This window comes from Periplaneta americana, chromosome 3 (assembly GCF_040183065.1).
Source record: "Periplaneta americana isolate PAMFEO1 chromosome 3, P.americana_PAMFEO1_priV1, whole genome shotgun sequence".
Classification (NCBI taxonomy): Eukaryota; Metazoa; Arthropoda; class Insecta; order Blattodea; family Blattidae; genus Periplaneta; species Periplaneta americana.
Genome location: NC_091119.1, coordinates 121,133,123 through 121,144,553, shown reverse-complemented (window position 1 = coordinate 121,144,553; position 11,431 = coordinate 121,133,123).

Here is an 11,431-nt window from a genome sequence, read left to right as displayed (position 1 = left end):
CGCAACTCCGGATCAGCAGGCAAATGCGCTACCGCCTGAGCTATGCCGTGGCAGGATTCCATTGATTATACTATAGTTAATATATATTTTATTTTGTGCTGTTTTATGATATTGTAAAGTCGGTTTCTGTTATGGTTTCGCTAAAACGTATACTCGTGTTGGATTTTAAATTCATATTTTCATAATTTTAATGAATTTTATGCCGGAGCTTTGTCTCAGATATTATAAAAGGAAGCATTAATTATCCAACGCTAGGAAAGAATTTGGAGGAAAATTTAAACAAATTTAGTATTTAACCATTCAATGTAATTTTTGTGTCCTTTTTCTTGTACGAGTAATGCCGACATTCGGGCAGCCTTCAGAATAGATTATATTTATTCAGTGGCGTATACTGGTTAAAGGGTTTGGGCTACCGCTGACCCTATTATTACACAAAATATATCTAACAATTATTTTAATTTTAATTACTATGGTAAAACTAATAATACAAAATTATTACATTATGTTATATTATAAACTTTTTCTTTTGTAATTTCCTTGGGCTACCGCCGGTAGCCCCGGTAGCCCGCAAAATACGCCCCTGTATAATTTATCCGTATATATGAGAAGGGCACTGGGAATAAATCTGTCCCTTCTTCCAGAGTGGACTATAATAAATAGCCTTTCGCCTTTCAACACTGAAACGTGTAAACCACTGAATTGTTATCAGTTTAGGACTTCGGAGTGGTGTGGTTGCTATGGATGTAGATTTTGTCTGTAAAAAAATTGGGCCTCTCCTCTGCCTTCAATTCTTTAAAAAAATACCATTTAGAATGAATTTCACGTCCCTCTATTAACAATGATCTGCTTTAGCTTTATTCTATCATTATCATTATCATCATCACCATCATCATCGCCATCATCATCGTCAACATCTGTGAGACTACACCAGCACCAACTTTCTAATCATCATCACATTTTCCTTCCCACTTTACCAGACTAAGAACAGGCTATGCGTAATACATAGTAAGTTAGGTGTGGTAAAAATATCTGGTGACTCACATAAAATATTTAGTCATAATATCCTAAATCTAATTCACGGTACAAAAATTAAAATTTTAGATGTGTTCTTTGTAATATTCTCACTAAGTTACTTTGTTATTTTATTTAAATGTGAGGCTTTTTTGACAAAATCAAATTTGTATATTTCTTTTGTAAGTATAGTGGACGCAATGCTTAGTTTTTACCGTTATAATCTTCCTAATGGGAACTTCTCACTGTCTATCATAGCGTTGGATCCATGGGGGAGAAGGGACTGTTGCCTTCGCACTCGTTTGGTTTCGGGGTGAACAAGTTTTTTTTTAACAATGTCAGTACATGTTATGAGAAATACGTAGTTAACTTACAACAGCGAATCAATTATAACAGAAGTATAATTTCTTATCAAAGTTATGTCGCTTGAACTCAGCAACAACCGTTTCGAATGTGACATAAACATGAGCGGAAACAAGTTAAAATTATAAAACTTGTGCTTATAAGTTTCAAGATACTCGGATAACTACGATATGACTGCATTGGATTTGGATTGGAATGATTCAATTGTATTTGAAGTTTCTTTCCATTCTTCAATATCCCTATAATGCAGGGGGAAATACAGTGTCCTCAGAGATGTAATTGTTAAAAGTATACATAAACATAAAATTCAGTTAATTTATCACAATCAGGTTTGGAAGCCATGAAGCCATCCAACATTTGCTTGGAATCGATTGAGGAAAACCCCAAACCAAGCAATCTGTCCCAAGCAGGATTTAAACCCGGGACCACTAATTTCGTAGTCATACATGCTGGCCATTACTTCATAGTGGGAGACTCGGGCGTTGATGTTACTACAGGAATGAAAGTTTTACGGTTGAAGATATCAGTAAATCTAGTTATCAGATAGGTCTAGAATATGTGTTAGTCCTCAGCGGATGATTCGATTACAATTATTTTACAATTAAAGCAGATTTTACTTTATTTTCAGACATTGCTTTGGTAATAATTGCGTTTTAAGGGCAAACACAATATGGCAAGAAGTCATTGTCACGCGTTGCGATCAGTTTTGGAAATGGGATGAGGCAAGAAAGCATGACATCTTTGATCTGTATTTAAAAGAAAATAAATCTACGCTTTGTTTAGAACCCGACGTACTATAAAGCAGTTCGCAATTACGAATGTGTGCAGATGCTGAGATTGTTGCACAAACCTGACAGCCGTGCTGACGCACCTGTAATTTCAGTGAGTGGGCAGAGCGGACCTGTTGTTCATCATCTCGACCCCGATACGCCCACACAAGATCGCGGCGCTCACGAAGGGCCATGACGCAAGCAAGCGAACTGGGGCAGAGCCTCGCGAAACGTCGCTGTGCATAATGGACGGATGCCTCAACGCAGCAGGCGTCCTCAAGAGCGTCGTGCGACCTTCCGCTCGTGAGCACCAAGGTCACAGATAAGGAGCAACTGCCAGACGAATCCATGTTTTGACAAACGAGAGCGAGGATGGCATCAGACCCACACGCAGCTCTAACAGCTCAATCTCCGGCTAAGCTTTTGACGTCCTGAACATTTGTTTTTCCCGCCATTTTTTCCATTTTTGCCAAATCGTACTATAATCAACTCAGAATAATAATTTTATGGTCAATTTACCAGTCATTAGATAAATAAATAAATAAATAAATAAATAAATAAATAAATAAATAAATAAATAAATAATGAGGAAATAGGTGTTATAGGTCTCGCAAGCAGGGAATACCGACGGAAGGAATGAGAACGAAACAATGCGATAAGGAAGGACAGGCGACAGGAAAGGTCACGAGATAGCTTGAATGATATTCAAGAGTACAGTCGGAAGAGAAATGACATCGATAGAATCAGTCTTGCGCTGCGGTAGTTACACATTACGACTTTAGTTTGTTCCATTGAATGTGAATACGTGTCTTGTATGGCACGGTATTATTATTTCATTCGTAAACGTATGCTGCGCGTTTAATTAGCTTCGAATTTTTCTCTTGCTACGTTCTTTATTTCCACAGCGATGTCCTCATTTGTTCATCTTCTTACAAGAGACAGTACCTCTCGCCCCCTCGGCATGCCTACATACACACGTCAAAACAGAAAGCAACGCCACCATTGCTTTTTGGCAATCGTTCCTTGCGCGAGCTATACCTTTGTGACATTCAATTTTTAATTGAATGACCGGAATCGAATGCGGTCCTGTTTGATTAGAAACTGTCAGCTATAAAAGCATAGCTAATTATATGTAATTAAGATTTTTTTTGAAAAAAAAAACCGGTGCGCTCGAAGTTGTGACAAAGCCTCTTCTGCCATATTGTAGGCAGTAAATTTGTATGAAATGAAAATCGAAGTTGAGAGTGGAGTCTTGTTGATATGAGAGTCAATACCCGCTTGCAATCCACACCACGCAACACGCACCCTGCTTTTCTTCGACATGAATATTCAGGGTTGAAACTAGGCCATTGAGTTCCCAACCCCTTAGCAGAGGGCTAGATCTGTGTCAAGGAGTGGACTTGGCAGCTCAACTGCTCTGCCTCTTTACTTAATCGACGTCCAACTTGTTATCTCTACATAAGTTATTGCGCTGCACGCCTTCTCTTCATCGGTGTTGCTTGAACCTTGGTTCGCGATCAATTTCTCCATCATCGCTATAACCACAACACTACTATCATCGTCATCGTAAGCAGCTATAGCACCATCGTCACCACCACCACCACCACCACCACCACCGCCACCAGCATAGCTTCCACCACCACACTCACTGCTACCATAACCGATCACGGTTGATAAAACTTCAAGAATTTAGAATCCATGGGAGACGAGAGAGTGTCAATAATCTAGAATATGATACGCGAGTTAGCATCCATGCAAGAGTTCTTTGGGCTGTTCGCAACACATGTGAGCTCTTAACTTGAAACCGCCATCTTTTTATGTGTCCTTTGAAATAATTTGCAGGGGAAAAATCCGAAAATTGGACAAGCAAACATTCTGATAGGGGCAGATAAAAAAGTTAATTGTTTTCTTCCGCCATGTTAATAATGTCAAAAGAAGTGCTTATACAAATTTTGGCCACTCGACCGCAATTACGAGGCCGTCCAGAAAGTGATTTTCCCTGGGGCCGTTTACAAAAAAAACACAACTGCATGGAAAAATTTATTGAAATAGATATAGCAATTGTTCCACTATTTGTCAACATATCCCCTACTGGATCAATCGATTTTTGTACCTTTGTTTCGTAGAAGTCAGCCGCCTGGGATCGAAACCAGCTTTTGACAGCCGTCTGCACCTCACTGTCGATCCCATGATATGACAAATGTCTCAATTCCGGTGGGGAATATGTTGTAAAATAGTTCAACAATTTCTGTGTTTTTCAATAAATTTTTCCAATGAAGTTGTGTTTTCTTTCTGTTAATTGCCCCTGGCGAACTTAATTTTTTACGACCCTCATAATTGCGGTCGAGTGGCCAAAATTTGTATAAGCACTTCTTTTGACATTATTAACATGATGAAAGAAAAACATTTAACTTCTTTATCTGCACCCATCAGAATGTTTGCTTGTCAGTAGGACACGTTAAGAGAAGTGGTGGGGGGGGGGGGAGTCAGTCAAGCACAGAATTCAGGAATGACGACGTAGCAGAAGTGATGTAAAATCCGAAAGAGATATGAGAGGGCACGTCGGCTCTTTTCTTTTAGGGCTCATCCCGACATTCTATCACTTTAAAATCCTTATGAAAACCACGAGAAACCCACTGCAGGATAATTGGACCAGTGGTTTCAATTTAAGAGACGGACCCAATTAGCTCATTTTATTTTATTTAATGGACGTTTACACTTATCACTGCCGCTCATGTTTTATAGAGTTTACAGCCTCTCTTATTTCTCGACAGAGAGGAGCACACATCAGTCAGGTGTGTTATTTCCTGGACAAGTAGCAGGTCTATCACGGAATGCGAGTGCAATCTAAGGATTGAGAAGAAAGCTGGTCGTGGCGCTTTGTAATAGATACTAACTCTGATACCACATAAAAACACAAATCATGATAGGCAGCCCTTGGGATCCAATCCCAGACCATGCTATAGACAGCCCGATTATAAAGCATACCTACGTAATGTAGTTGTGTATGTATGTTTGGAATGTTATTAAATATTGCTGTTGTTCCAAGATTTTTGAACATTATTGCTATCATCATCATTAATTATATTTTATCCATATCAAGGGAAATGTTACTGCTTTGACTTTGGGAGCGTAGGTTTAAGTTTCTTGATTTACATTTTTGAGTTCAAGCATTTAACAAAAATATTTACAAATAATTATAAACAACCAATAAAAACTATGTTTCACATTACAAGTGCCTATTTACAATAAACGTGTTCACGAGTACTTTTGTGTCAATAGTAGGCCCACAAATTATATTTCGTATTACACATCTTACTCTTACAGTACGTGCACATCTAGGAGAGATAATTTTTGCAATTTATGATACTGTATTTCTCAGGTGTATTTCCGAGTTAATTTGAAGTAGGCTGTACAAGTAATTTTTCCAGTTGAGAAATTATTATTATTATTATTATTATTATTATTATTATTATTATTATTATTACTATTCAGCGATATTTAAAGCAAACGTTAAAACTTTCATAACTCGCCTATCTTGAAACTGAGCATTGCAATCGAAATGTATAAGCACGCACGCAGAGAATACAGGCTATTATCAGAGACTTAATCTTCAAAACTAGGTCACAAACAAATAAATTCGAGGTCAGCGTAGAAATTTCTGTGTACCTTCTTACAGGCAAGTGAGCATAGTGATCGGTAATCACAAATAACACTGGTCAGCAGCTATTTTGCGCCAGACATAAAACTAACAAATTCTTACTAATTTCGATCTCCTGAATTCAAAAATAACGATCAAAATGTTACATCGGTTCGGGTTTTCGAGATGCACAATATAATTCATTTTATATGCATTCTATTTAAAAAAAAAATCGCCGTATTTCGTGTGTAACTATTTTGCTTTACAAATGTGACGATCCATTATGTGAAAACAATATTAGTGTAAGTAGGTCACCATGTTAGAAGCACTTGTAGAAACGGAAATTATTTTATTGTCCTTTTACGAGTCTATTTGGAGGGGGGAGAAACGGGTTCGCCGTATGAATTCGCTTGAGTTTACCTCGTTTTACTTGAGATGTGCATTTCTTTCACTGTGAGCTTTAATGACATTACTGTAGTTTATATTTTTCAATAGACCACCTTGTCAAAACGACTTCTAGAAGTGGAAGTTGTTTTATTACCCTTTTCGGTTCCATTCGGAGGGGGAGAAACAGGTTCGCCATATGAAATCGCTTCAGTTTACCAGGAGATTTCCGTAGTATTAGTATTCTGTGTAAGACGTGTATTTCTTTAAAGTGTGCTTTAATGATAATATTCAAATTACGAATGGTTTATATGTGCGGATTTGAAGGTTGTAGCATTGCTTCTTGGAATGCAATTAGGCTACACAAAATGTTTCTGCTTTCTGTGCGAATGGGACAGTCGCGCTCGAGATAAGCATTATAAAATAAAACGACAATCACTAGAGCCAGGGAAGAAAAATAGTATACATCAACCCCTTGTACCTCAAAGTAAAGTAGTTTTACTCCCTTCACACATTAAATTAGGGTTAATAAAGAATTTTGTTAAAGGGATGAATCATAAAACTGAAGCATTTAAATATATCCAGGAAAAATGTCCTGCTATTAGTGACTCGAAAATAAAAGAGGGAGTTTTCAATGGACCACAAATTCGAGAAATAATGAAGGACAATCACTTCGAATCTTTGCTGGAAGGAAAAAAGAAAGCCGCCTGGATTGCATTCAAGGAGATTGTATTAAATTTTCTGGGTAACTGTAGAAGTGAGAACTATGAAAAACTAGTGCAAAATTTACTGTTGGCGTATGAAACTATGGGTTGTAACATGTGCCTAAAAATTTATTTCCTTCGCTTCCATCTTGACTTTTCCCCTGAGAATTGTGACGATTTCAGTGATGAGCATGGTGAGCGTTTTCATCAAGAAATTTCAACTATGAAAAAAAAGATACAAAGGACAGTGGAGTACCAATATACTAGCAGAGTATTGTTGAACTTTATCCAGTGATTTACCTGACGACCAGTATGAAAGAAAATGCAGAAAAAGAAAGCTGTAATCTTCTGAACAGTGAATATTTAACCTTACTGTCATTATATAAACGAGTATTTTGAATATATATAAATTCGAAAATTTCTCAAAAACCGTAACCAACAACTGTTTTTTATTTCATATTCGTATTCAGGTGGGTCAAATTATATAGAAAACATGTATCACGTGCCCAGCTCAAAAAAAGTTAAAATTTGTTACGCAGTGTGATAGTATTATGATATTTATTTTGATATGGTGACACCACGCTACGGGATTCCCAACATAGGACCGTTTTCAGAGGCTAATCTATGCTTTATGATTGTGAAGGTAGTCTAATACATAATCATGTCAAGAAAATGATTTGCTGAGGAAGAGCACATGGCGAGTCGAAGAGATAATATAGGAGGCAATTTTCAGAAAATTGAGCCTAACAGCGGCCCGGTAATTGTATATTTTCGCGGAACGACAGTGATGCGTTCGCGCTTCAGTATTCCGCTCAGTCTAGATTTTCATTTAATGAGGATTACTTTTCCTACATTTTATTATTGTTGGAGTATGAAAATATAATCTTAATGCAAATGTAGTATAAGAGGTACATTATTTATATACAGAATTTACATTATTTTATTATAATCTAATCTAAATAAGAAACTACAATGAATTATCCACATATCAGGTTACACTAAATTTTAATACCTGTTTTAAGGGTATTTATAATGAAAGGCTACAAACAGATACAGGCCTACCTGTATACTACATATTAGTTTCAAGATATACAAGATAAATAATTGACAGAGTACAACAGAGCTCAAGATTTGCTCAAAAGTGTTTTAAACTGGATCAATACATGTGCGCTGGCCGAGAGTGATGCAAGAAGGTTACTTAGGTATTCCTCTCAAGTTCGCACGAACGTCCTTAAAATATGAAGCATCGTACAAGATTGAATGGGGTTGTATATTTAGGATTATACGTATACTGAAGTCACTGCAGGTGAATCCTACGTTGTAATTGAATTTCTGAACTTTGGTATTAGCAAATGCGTCAATCTTTCGAGGGTGGGCGCGTTCACTAGTCCTACACTTGTGATATCTGACAAACTGTCATCCACCGCAACTGACACGAGTTGAATCAAGGAGAAATTCTGTACAACAGTGGCTGAGGTTGACTGTGATAGTGTCTCTAGCATATCGGTTCCACATCTGTTATATGGCGGTCGTGGTGTAGGCCGCACCACTACGGTTAAGACTCTGCTTGGAGGCTCTGGACGTGTGTTTGCATTTCGCCCCGCGGTAGTACTCGTATATTATCCATTATCCAACTTATGTTCTGGTCCTGGCATTGGGCTGACTCCACGTCGCACACGGGTCTAAAGTGTTACAGTCAGTCAGTCAGTCAGTCAGTCAGTCAGTCAGTCAGTCAGTCAGTCAGTCAGTCAGTCAGTCAGTCAGTCAGTCAGTCAGTCAGTCAGTCAGTCAGTCAGTCCACACCTGTGGAGTAACGGTCAGCGCGTCTGGCTGCGAAACCAGGTGGCCCGGGTTCGAATCCCGGTCGGGGCAAGTTATCTGGTTGAGGTTTTTTCCGGGGCTTTCCCTCAACCCAATACGAGCAAATCCTGGGTAACTTTCGGTGCCGGACCTCGGACTCATTTCACCGGCATTATCACGTTCATTTCATTCAGACGCTAAATAGCCTAGATGTTGATACAGCGTCGTAAAATAACCAAATAAAAAAACAGTCGTTCCAACTCAATGCTCTGTGACGTCATAACGAGCTTCTCTCGTTCTCCGTAGCAATCCAGATAGACTCTCGGAGCAGACCGCAACGCCAGACTCTAGCAAAGCAGTGGTGTATGGCAAACCAGTTTAACTTAACGTTTGCAGTACCTCATAATAATATATTAATGTCTTAGGAACTAGATAGGTACACGCTACTACACTTAAATAATTTTGGTATCTGTCTGATATATTTAATGTACTCTAAGTTCATGTGGACTTATTATTAGACCAAACTATAGTCCTGGGCGGCTTGGCCTTTTATTAAAAACCCTTTGTGTCAACCCAAGCTAAATGCAGTTATTTAGTAGGTAGGCATATTTTGCTTATGTAGAAAGTCACCTGATATAACCTAGATATCAGAACTACATGTCTTTAAATAATTTTATATCTTCTTTAAATAATTTTATATCTTATTTTCTAAGTTGAAGATATAATGAAAATGCAAGTAATTGCACCACCCTGAAATTTCTGCAAAGTGTTCCAAAATAACTATTTCTGTTGGAAGTGAAGTTGATTTATCAGCTCACAATCCTAGGAAAGAAAGATTGAGGAAATTAAAATGACTTAAAAACGACATGTACAAAGTAGGAGAAAACAGTCGTGATTCTCAGCTTGCGGGTGGAAATAGCGATAAATTAGAAATTTATGTGATATATTTTTAATTACCGTAAAGATTTAGCACACATTGTGAAAATTCAAATGGGTTTACGGGATCGTAGCAAGAAAGGAATGTGATACCCAAAGGAACTGAAAATTGGGCTCTAACGATGTTTTTTAAGTCCTGATGTTTATAAGTTTATGCAGTACTGCAATAATTATCTACAACGTGCTTAAAACAAATGACAGAAAAATGGCAATACTCTCCTGCTACAAATTAATTTATATTTTCTGGTGTAAAGTTGAAACTAAGTAATTTAAGTGAGATAGAGAAATATTGTCTTAATTTCAGATGAAATGTCATTTTTACTTCATATTGAATGGCGAAATAGTAGGATTAGGTAATACATGTAGGCCTACTGTACAATGAAATGTGTACCTAATCTATGTTCGGCATTAACTGGTAGGTCTTCAATGTAGATTCTACATATTTGTAGTTGATTCATAAATGAATGGGAATTTCAAAAATGAGACAAAGTATGGTATGGTATTCCTTGCATACCTTATATAATATGTAAATATAATTAGTTTCGTTATTACGCTATTATTGTTACTACTACTATCACTACTACTGTATTTTTCTATTGTGTATAATAAGTCTAATTCTGTACCTAATACTTTTTCATTTTTGCATTTCTTTGTATTACTGGTATGTATAGCAGGCCTGGCTTCAACACGGCTGCCAGCACGGCTTCATAATAATCGAAGGAACAGATATCTACTTTTCTTTCTGTATATTACTTATTCTCTACATTACACTATTAGACCTATACATTCAACCAGAGCTAATAGATATGACAATCCACGATCCGCCACAGCTCCGAGCTCTGCTCTGACTATTTCTCCGGGCCTCTTCTCCGAGAGGAAAAGCGTGCTCCGACGTCACAACTCGACCAGTTGATACTGACTGCATTAAACTTTCAACTTTTCAGAAGAGAAAAAAAAAAACATTGTATACAGATTACATAAGCATTCAGTTCATAGAGTAATATGAAGTAATGTAATATATTTTGTGCGAGATCGTGCGTATTTGCTTGGTTTCCGCACAAAACCAATCCGCGGAAAGTCTAAAATTCCACATTCAGTATTCCCAACCTAACACACATAACAATTTCTCTCTTCTTACCGCTTAAGTGACATATTGATTTTACTGCTTTAGGCTTTTAACATATTATTTTTATAGACGTTCAATATAGTAATAATTATTAATTGGAAACTTACCACTGCAATTTCACCTAAATTGCACTGTTAATTATTGTTTTTAAATATTTGCAAAAATGAAGTAAACTCTACAACTCCACTAAAGTTACTGCATTCGTGATGCAAGTAACTTTAAGGAAGCCGTGAAAAAATCAACACGATTCCAGACTCATCATAGACTGGGGGAAAAAAAAAGACAGACATATCACGGCCTGCTGGAGTATAGTAAACACAGAAAATATTTTAAAGCAACAATGTTGAAGATAGATATCTTTGTTTTGCAAATTTGCCGTCATTGAACAGAAATCAAGATGGAGATTTCATTGCAACTAATTAGAAATTCCTCTTTCAGGTATGTAATAAACGATCTTCGCACAAAATAATGTACGATACACGAGCGGTAAGTTTTCTTTCAATTCTCGGAAATTAAAAAAGCTCAACTACGTTTCGCTTGTTCAAACTTTTCCTCGAACATGAAAACTTCAACTTACCGCTCTTGTAACGCATATTACTATTAGACAACGGCGACTAATTATTTATAAGTACATATTTTATAAAATGGCTTAATTCCTTTCAGCACCGAAATTAATTTTTAGTGGCTAAAATTTTTA